The sequence below is a fragment of the Aethalodelphis obliquidens genome, unplaced genomic scaffold (assembly GCF_003676395.1).
Source record: "Aethalodelphis obliquidens isolate GAN/ISIS:26980383/991018 unplaced genomic scaffold, ASM367639v1 scaffold189, whole genome shotgun sequence".
In the NCBI taxonomy this organism is placed as follows: Eukaryota; Metazoa; Chordata; class Mammalia; order Artiodactyla; family Delphinidae; genus Aethalodelphis; species Aethalodelphis obliquidens.
Genome location: NW_020838121.1, coordinates 56,304 through 65,813, shown reverse-complemented (window position 1 = coordinate 65,813; position 9,510 = coordinate 56,304). Strand labels below are relative to the sequence as shown.

The 9,510-nt window shown below is 36.4% G+C and overlaps 1 long non-coding RNA gene across 1 annotated transcript; it reads left to right on the top strand.

Annotated features, from left to right (window-relative positions):
• The first annotated feature begins 5,837 nt into the window (after positions 1 to 5,837).
• On the top strand, positions 5,838 to 8,872 carry LOC113616592 (uncharacterized). Its single transcript, XR_003431352.1, has 2 exons — positions 5,838 to 7,681; positions 7,964 to 8,872. It is a non-coding gene; the product is annotated as an uncharacterized LOC113616592 (long non-coding RNA).
• Positions 8,873 to 9,510: the final 638 nt, after the last annotated feature.

The following is a 9,510-nucleotide window of genomic DNA, read 5'->3' as shown; positions in this document are numbered from 1 at the left end:
ATAATAAAATGTGAAGCTGAAATAAACTTTTCTAAACTATTAATAACTAGAAGCAAATTCTAATCAACCATGTTACAAGAAATCTATGTCTAAAAACTACAAAGTTTATTTCTTAAAATTTTATTTTGAAAATACATAAACTGTCGTATGAGGAGGCAGTTACAGAATATATAGCTAAAAGAGTGGGGGAAAAGTTTTATAGAGACACATGTGGCAGTAGTTAATTTTTAAATGTCATTTTTCTAGATTTTGTGACACCTATAGTATTGATATTTGAAAGCATTTAAAAAATTGTAATTTGAAGATTTGCTACTTCCAGGTAGAATAAAATATTTTGAAGCAAAACAATGTTTACACTGAGAAAAACAAAAAAAGCCAAATAAAATAGCCAGCATTCAATCAAAAAGTTCTAGACAAACCAAGAGATAGAATCATATGACTAAAATTCTAAGAAAAGAACAGATAATACAAAAATATTTATATAAGATATTGTGTATCTTTATCAGGAAAAGTCTTTATCAAGAAAAGACTTTAAAATCATCAGAATTAATATTATATTTTATTTATTTGTGTATTATATTTATATATAGATATTTATATATTTATATAAAGAACTTAAAGATAAAGCCCTAGTTAAGGCAGTGACAATAGCAGTAGCAGTGGGAGTGAAAAGAAATGGTTATATTCAAGCATATTTTGTCAGGAAAAGTTCAAGATCAAATGTCTGACTGCATACATGGGATGGATAGACGGAGTGGGAAAAATCAAAGTTAACTATAGAGGTTCTAGTGAAGATGGGGTTGCCGTCACCCAACCCAAGGGGCTGCGATCATCCCCAAGATCTAGGAGACTCAAAGGGAAAGTCATGGTCAGAGGCAAAGTTAATTGGTGGGAAAATAAGACTCCCAGTCTCTCCATCTCCTTATACCAGTTTTTTTTTAACATCTTTATTGGAGTATAATTGCTTTACAATGGTGTGTTAGTTCCTGCTTTATAACAAAGTAAATCAGTTATACATATGTCCCCATATCTCTTCCCTCTTGCATCTCCCTCCCTCCCACCCTCCCTATCCCACCCCTCTAGGTGGTCACAAAGCACCAAGCACATCTCCCTGTGCTATGCAGCTGCTTCCCACTAGCTATCTATTCCTTATACCAGTTTTGTTTTTCTGCTCATATACGTAGCAGCATTTCATTCAAGGGGAAAGTCATTGATCTGACTGGTCAAATTAAACAACATAGTTCAAGGCACATTTACAGTGGTTAGTTCCTCCACAATTTAGAAAGTCACATTCACAATTTCCCTCTTCCTACCCCGCAGAACACATTGGCCATTCCTCCAAAGTTTCCACTCCACAGAGTGGACCAGAGATGACATTAGCCCAGAACTGAGAGCTTGGCATGAGATGGTGTCAGCCCCACATAGAGCTCTGGCATAAGTTATAACCCAGCCCAACTCTACAGAGAGCTCTGCATGGAATCCTGGGAGTAAACTCAGCCATAATAATGTGATTCTGTTTTTCATTTGCTTTTCTTCCTTGATTAACTTTCCCTGGCCACTCTGACAAACGAACTTTCAGGCATTCCTGGGCCACTCACTAACTTTATTCCATTTAATGTCATCCAGATTCCCAAGAAAATTACTAACTATAAGGAGGGAAATTTGGAACATGGTGAGTTTTAGATGCCTGAAATATACAGGTCATTGAATCCAGTTAAGTAGCAAATTATCTGGATCTCAAATATGCCAGTAGAATAGCAGACTAAGCTCAATTTAATGTACTCTTACTGGAGACACATGTAAATTCTGGGTCAATTTTGAAAAAGTTAAAAGCACATAGCTGAGATTAAAAGAAAGAAAGGAACGCCTGCATGTTTCAGAAAGTAACAGAGAAATTAAATCCAGAGAAAGAAGAGCGCACTGATGTCTGTGGGTTCCGTTCCTTAGTATAGGCCTTACGTAAATAGGAGCTGGAGCTAGAAATCTAACATTACCTTGAGGCCAGGAATTTAGATGGAACAGGATGGAACAATATTGAGAAGTTGGTACAGATATCCTACAGAAATTTCATGAGGAACTGCTTAGTCCATTAAGAGGGCCAAGGGCGGTGGTGAGGAAGATTGATATCTCTTGAAAACCTTCAGGTACAGAAAACATCAGCACCTCTGAAAAGTAGGCCTGTCCTTCCCAGCGTTGTGATGGCCAGGTTGTCACTAACCTGTAAGGCCCTGTATGAATCAGAAACTGCAAGGAGAGTAATTCAAAGAAAAACAGATGCAGGATGGGTTTGGCAATAAATCCTAGGACCCTATCAGAAACAAAATTAAAACCACTCTAAAGGGAAATTTTAACAAACCAGAGCAGATAGTATCCTAACCAGAATAGAATAATAATTCTGAGGAAGTTACTTTAGTTATTTAAGTAATATTCAATGCATTTCCATGGCCAGGCCCTTTTGAAGAATTCTAAAACATATACAAACAATTCGTTTACATCTTATATATCCCACCATCCAGAGCAAAATTCACTTAAGTACTGTACTGGTGGAAACTGGGCAGCACTATGGAGACAATAAAAAGGTGTTTACCATCAAAAAACGTGAAGGTAAGAAAGATAATGTCTAATTTTTAATTATCCTGTGGTTTATTGGAATCTTTTGGAAACCCAAAATAGAGAAAACCTAGGAGGCAATGAAGACTTAAATCTTTAGAGATTTATCAACTCATCTATAAAAGCTTTATTAATCTCTTCTTTTAATACCATTCCTGAGAGGTATAAATGTGTCCAGTGATAGGGTTGAAGAAGCCTGAGAGAATTTCAGTTGTTTACTATTCTTGGTCAGCTATTAAGACCTTTCAGGAGCATCTTGATTTTCATGGCATCATCCAACAAAAAGCAGGATATTTTACAGAAAGTCCTGGTCCACTTTTTGGCTTGGTTTTTGGTTATGTTTTTGGTTTTCTCACATTGGGCGGTACATTAGGCTACCTATTGCTTACTCCCTCATTCATGCATGCATTCATTCAAACAATATTTACTGAGTTGAGATATTTAATTAACACCCAATAAATGATGTTTAGATGAATGAATGTACTTTTTATCAAAGTAAGTGTAAGTACTGAGAAAAATTACAGAATGTATGATCCCAGCCCCACAAAAGCATATAATTGTGTTGAGGATATAACATATGCTGGTGAAATAACTAATATATCATATTGGACAGTTTCTAAGTTCAAAAATGAGTTTTTATAAATAATCAGAGCCTAAGGAGGACAAAGAAGGGACAGTTCATTATGGGTTGAATCTATCAATAAATGTACATTTCAGATGAGATTTGAGATTGACCTTAAAGAAAGAAGAGGACTTAGATATATGAACAGAGAACAAAAAAGGCATGGTGATAGCATGTGCATAGATAGTGTGGCCAATATTTATGTTCTTCCTTAAAGATAGTCAGAGATAACCCAAATGTAACTGTTTCCATGGGTCCATTCTCAGTATCCAAACAAAATGGCAAATCCTATCTTAGTAAAACTAATGAAAAACACAGTCTTTAACAAAGACATTGTGAAGGAAAGGGGGAGAGAAAGGCTTGCATCCCACACCACACAACAAAACTTATTTAATTATTTGTTTCATTTTCTCCCTCTGAAAATTTCCTCTCCCTCTCTCTGTATGTCTCTCTTCTCCCACATCTGGCCACAATCTACCAGCCACCTTTCCAGATCTTTCCAGAACTCTCCATCCTAGTTTCATTATGCCACAAGTTAAACATCTCACAGGTCTCCAGGATGCATCCTCATCACTTATTCCACAAAGACAGACAAAGGACACTTCTCAGGATCACGTTTCATGGAAGGAAGAGGTAACGAGGAGTGATTATAAATACTATAAGGTGGAGAGCAGTGACTTAAAATACCATTTTTCCTCTTAGAATGTGAATACAGGGAACTTTGGGAAACTAGAAAATCTAGAAAGGATTCATTGATAATTATTTATTTTCAATGAATAAAATAAAATGTAATAATACGGCTAAACTCTGACAGATTAACTTTTTCAAAAGTTGCTTTCACACACCTTCACTATTGGGATGTTTGATAAACACATCTTTCTTCTTTCTTTGCAGATACTGGCACCAAACTTTCAAACAATAAGAAACTTCCCATAAGTCCCTTGCCAGGCAAGATTACGGTATAACAATCCAAACAGATTTTTGAAGAAGACAACTGGTTGAAAGCACAGGAAAAGAGCTGGGTTTCTCTTTTTCAACAGTCACATAATGAGTAATGTGGGAATTGGTTTACAAAGTCTCTCTCCATGAGGGGCTAAGGTTAAGATTAGAACTTCTGAGGCCAGAAGAGCAAAATAACTACAACAACCCACATATTTTCAAGAGCCGCACTTTGGATGTGAGGGACTGATTTTTCCCACTCTGTTTTCAGCAACCCAACTGGTGTCTTTATTAAATGACATAAGAGAATACAGTGTGGCCAAGAAGGCTTAGATTTCCTTAGCCCCAAGTCAGATATTCTCAAGTGACTGTCCACTTAAATTAAAAAGAGAGATTTACAAGAGGAAACTGGATACAACTGAGTGTACTTTTATTTCAACCCTTTACCTGAATGTTTTGTTTTGTTTTCAGTTCTCCACTGAAGTTGCCTACATTAATATATTTTTAAGAACATTTCCTTAAGTTGAAGTATTCATTCAGTATATTCATTTACTATAATTGAGAAAAGCCAAATGACTTAGGCAAATTCATTTCTATATTGCCACAGCAGTGTATTGTGAACTAAATGACACCTGGCAGTTCTTTACTCAGATACTAACTCAATTAGAAGGCAGAACAAGGATACCTACCCATTCAGGGAAGGAAAGGTCACTTAGCCTCTGTAGCTGTCTTAGGTCTCTTATCATCACAGTAACAAATTGAAGACTAAAAACCATACGATCATCTCAATAGATGCAGAAAAAGCTTTTGAAAAAATTCAATATCCATTCATGGTAAAAACTCTCCAGGAAGTGGGCATAGAGGGAACATACCTCAACATAATAAAGGCCATATATGACAAGCCCATAGCTAACATACTCAATGGTGAAAAGCTGAAAGCATTTTCCCTAAGATCAGGAACAAGACAAGGATGCCCACTCTCACCACTTTTATTGAACAGAGTTTTGGAATTCCTAGCCACAGCAATCAGACAAGAAAAAATAAATAAATAAAAGGACTCCAAAATGGAAAGGAAAAAGTAAAACTGTCACTGTTTGCAGATGGCATGATACATAGAAAATCTGAAAGACACCATCAAAAAACTATTCGAGTTCAAACATGAACTTGGTAAATTTGAAGGATACAATAGATTTCTATATATAAAATTTGTATTTCTATACACTAACAGTGAACTATCAGAAAGAGAAATTAAGGAAACAATCCCATCTACAATCGCATAAAAAAGAATAAAATACATAAGAATAAACCTGCCTAAGGAGGTAAAAGACCTGTACCCAGGAAACTATATGACACTCATAAAAGAAAGATGACACAAACAGCTGGAAAGATATACCATGGTCACAGATTGGAAGAATTAATATTGTTAAAATGACCATCATACCCAAGGAAATCTACGGATTCAATGCAGTCCGTATCAACATATCAAGGGCATTTTCCACAGACCTAGAACAAATAATTTTAAAGTTTGTATGGAAACACAAAAGATCCTGAATAGCTAAAAAAGTCTTGAGAAAGAAGAACACAACTGGAGGAATCATGCTCCCTGGCTTCAGACTGTGCTACAAACCTACAGTAATCAAAACAGTATGGTACCAGCACAAAAACATCCATCACTGGAACAGAATAGAGAGCCCAGAAAGAAACCCATGCACTTATGGTCAATGAATCTATGACAAAGGAGGCAAGAATATGCAATGGAGAAAAGTCTGGGCTTCCTTAGGGATGGTTTCATCAATTAATTTGTTTTCTTAAATGGACCATACTTTTCCATGTGTTTGTATACCTTGTGAGTTTTTTGGTTGAACATTGGGCTTTCAAATATTATAATGTGGTGTCTATGGAAATCAGATTCTCCCACTTTCCCAGGGTTTTCTGGGCTTTTGATTGTTGAAGGCTGTAGTAGTCTGTTTGTTTAGGGACCTTTCCAAACTAGTTTTGCAATGACTGTACTCCTTATTGTATGTAGGCACTGAAGTCTCTGTTCCTTTAGTTCATGTTTAGCTAATGTTTTGACAGAGATGTCCTTGAATTCCTGCACCTAAGACAAACAAAAACAAATATACACAAGCACATCCACATGCACACTCAAAACCACACACCTCTCCCCATTGTGCAGATTGCTGGATCACTCCTTCAACATTTAGCTGATCTGCACTGAGTTCAGGGCTCAGCCCATGGTAAAAGCTTAGAGACTCCTCTGGTGTTTTCAGAACATGCATCTTATCTTGAGTATGCATGTGGTTTTCTTAATTTCTCTGGACACATATGTACTTTTTGTATGTTCTAAGTTCCCAAAGAATCTCCCCCAACTTTTGCTCCTGCATCTTATGTGGTCTATTGTATTTCAATGCACAGTCTTCTGCCCCAGCCATCTGTGCTTTGTTAGTTCACCTTGCACTTTTTTTGAGCAATGACCACTGCTTTTCCAGATTGTGTTCCAGGTTAGCTAAGACAGAGATAAGCATCTTGTGTCAGTCCTTCAGGTAGCTCCCAGACAGGTTAGAACAGATACACATAATAATCCGAGAGTATGGTTTCTTTTCCTCCCTCCTGAAGCAGGATTGAGGGTCCCATACTAGGAATGGTCTGCTGCTATTTTAAGACTATCACTGCATTAAGACCCCACCACTTTAAGACCATCACTACACTAACAGTAGATGGGGCAAGGGCAAGTAAAAATGCCACAAAGCTTTCCTGCCATTTTCAAATTGCCTCTTCCCTGGTTCAGTATGTGTTTGGTTGCTGTAAATCTTTGCCTGATTTCAGGACTAAGAGAAACTCAAGGAACCCCACAACAAGAAACAGTATGATCAAACTCTCAGATGCCAAAAGACAGAGAAAGAATCTTTTCTCCCAAAGGAGAAAGAAAAAACAAATTTGTTACAAAGCAGGGATCCTCAAAAAGATTCATAGCTAATTTCCTATCTGAAACCACGGAGGCAAGAGGCCAGACATATTTAAAGTGCTGAAAGAAAAAAACTGTCCACCAAGAATTCTATATTTGGCCAAACTGGTTTCAAAACTTAGGGAGAAATTAACACATTCCCAGATGAACAAAGGCTGAGGGCGTTTGTTTTACAACTTCCTAACACTGCCCTATGACAAATGCTAAATTGAACCTTCAGGTTGAAATGAAAGGACACTAGCCAGCAACTCGAAGCTGTATAAAGAAATAGAAATCTCCAGTAAAGATAAATACATGGGCAGATACTAAAGCCAGTATTGTGCTACTGGCTTGTAACTCTACCTTGTATTTCTTACATGATTGAAAAAACAAATGCATAAAATAATCATAAATCCATGTTATTGGGCTCACAAAGTATAAAGGTGTAATTTGTGACAACAATAACGTAAGGAGGAGGAATGGAACTGTAGAGGAACAGAGTTTCTGTGTGCTATTGAAGTTGGTTGCAATTCAAATGATATTGGTTGAACTTTAGAAGGGTAAATGTAATCTTCTTGATAACCACAAAGAAAATATCAATAGACTATATGCAAAAAGAAATGAAAAAGGAATCAAGAGTTCACTACAACAAGATCGGCTAAGCACAGAAGAAGTCAGTAATGGAGTAAATGAGGGGAAAAATGCATAAGACGTACAGAAAACAACCAGGAAACAGACAGAATTAAGTTCTTCCTCATCAGTAATTTTTGAAAAAGTAAGTGGATTAAGCTCTCCAATAAAAAGATAAATATTGGCAGAATGGACTTTAAAAACATCCATAATCCAAGTATATGCTGTCTGCAAAAAACTCATTTGATTTCAAGAGACACAAGTTGGTTGAAAGTTAAAGCACAGAATAAAATATCCCATGCAAATAGTAACAAAAAGAAAGAAAGAGAGAGAGAGAAAAAGAAAGGAAGGAAGGAAGGAAGGAATGAAGGAAGATAGATCTGGGATGGCTACATTAATATCACACAAAATAAACTTTAAATCAATACCTATCACAAGAGGAAAAGGAGGCCACTATATGTTGATAACAAGTTCAATCTATCAAGAAGATATAACAACTATAAACATATATGTACCAAACATCCCCCAAATATGTGAAGCAGACATTGACAGAATTGAAGGAAGAAATAGATAGTTCTAAAATAATAGTTGGAGATCAATACCTTGCTTTCAATAATGGATAACACATCTAGACAGAAGATCAGTAGAGAGGTAGGGGGACTGAATAACACATTTAACCAACTAAACCTAACAGCCATATATAGATCACTCCACTCAACAACAGCAGAATACACATTTTTCTCAAGTACACATGGAACATTCTCCAGGGAAGACCATATGTTAGACCACAATACAAGTACCAATACATTTTTAAGAAACTGAAATCATACAAAGTATCTTCTTTAGCCACAGTGAAATGAAGGTAGAAATCAATAACAGAACCATTGGTAGCCATTTCCCATTATGCCTGCCACACATGATATAAAGCAATGAAGGGAAAAACATAATTGACCATTTAGAAAAGTGGGAAAGAGGACATACCATTGACACAGAGTGTGTGCTGTTTCCCGTTGTCAGGGATAGAAATAAATTAGCATCATTTATTCATTAGTGTGTTAATTTCTTGGTCAATCATTGGGCAGCCAGTGTTTCTGCCTGATGGGAAGATTTCCTATACTCAGTGTTGAGTGGAGACAACCTTGAAAGGGACATTTAAAAGGATTATACTGTGATGGGCTTAGCAGTACCCTTCCTCCTATGCCAGTATTTAGGCTGGGGTATTTCCATGCAGTGTGTACAATCGTAGGCCCCAGGTCACCAGAATTTAGCTGGATTTGTTTTGTTAATACATTCCCTCAGTACTTTGTCTTTTATTTGACTGTTGCATTTACTTCATTCTTTATTATCACTGCGAAACAACTTTGTTTCCTGTTCAGATGCCAAAAAGTGGATATCAATACCTCCTGAGTTTTACATATCACAGATCTGTTTTACATATCAGAGACAGAGACAGCAACTATTTCCTATGACTTTGAGACATGCTTTGAACATGTGATTAACATGTTGAGTGTTGAAATGTGTGTCGAGCTCATTATACTTGCTCTAAAAGGTTTCAAACTGCAAAGATTTAAACATCTTTATCTTTGAATAGTTTTCCTGTGCTGTCCCTTTGTGTCAGACTGTTAATGTGCAGTCTGGCACCTTCAAATAATGTGGCTTTGTAACCAATTATTTACATGTTGTTTTATCCACAGAGAATCTTTTTTTTAAATAAATTTATTTATTATTTATTTTTGGCTGTGTTGGGTCTTTGTTGCTGCACGTG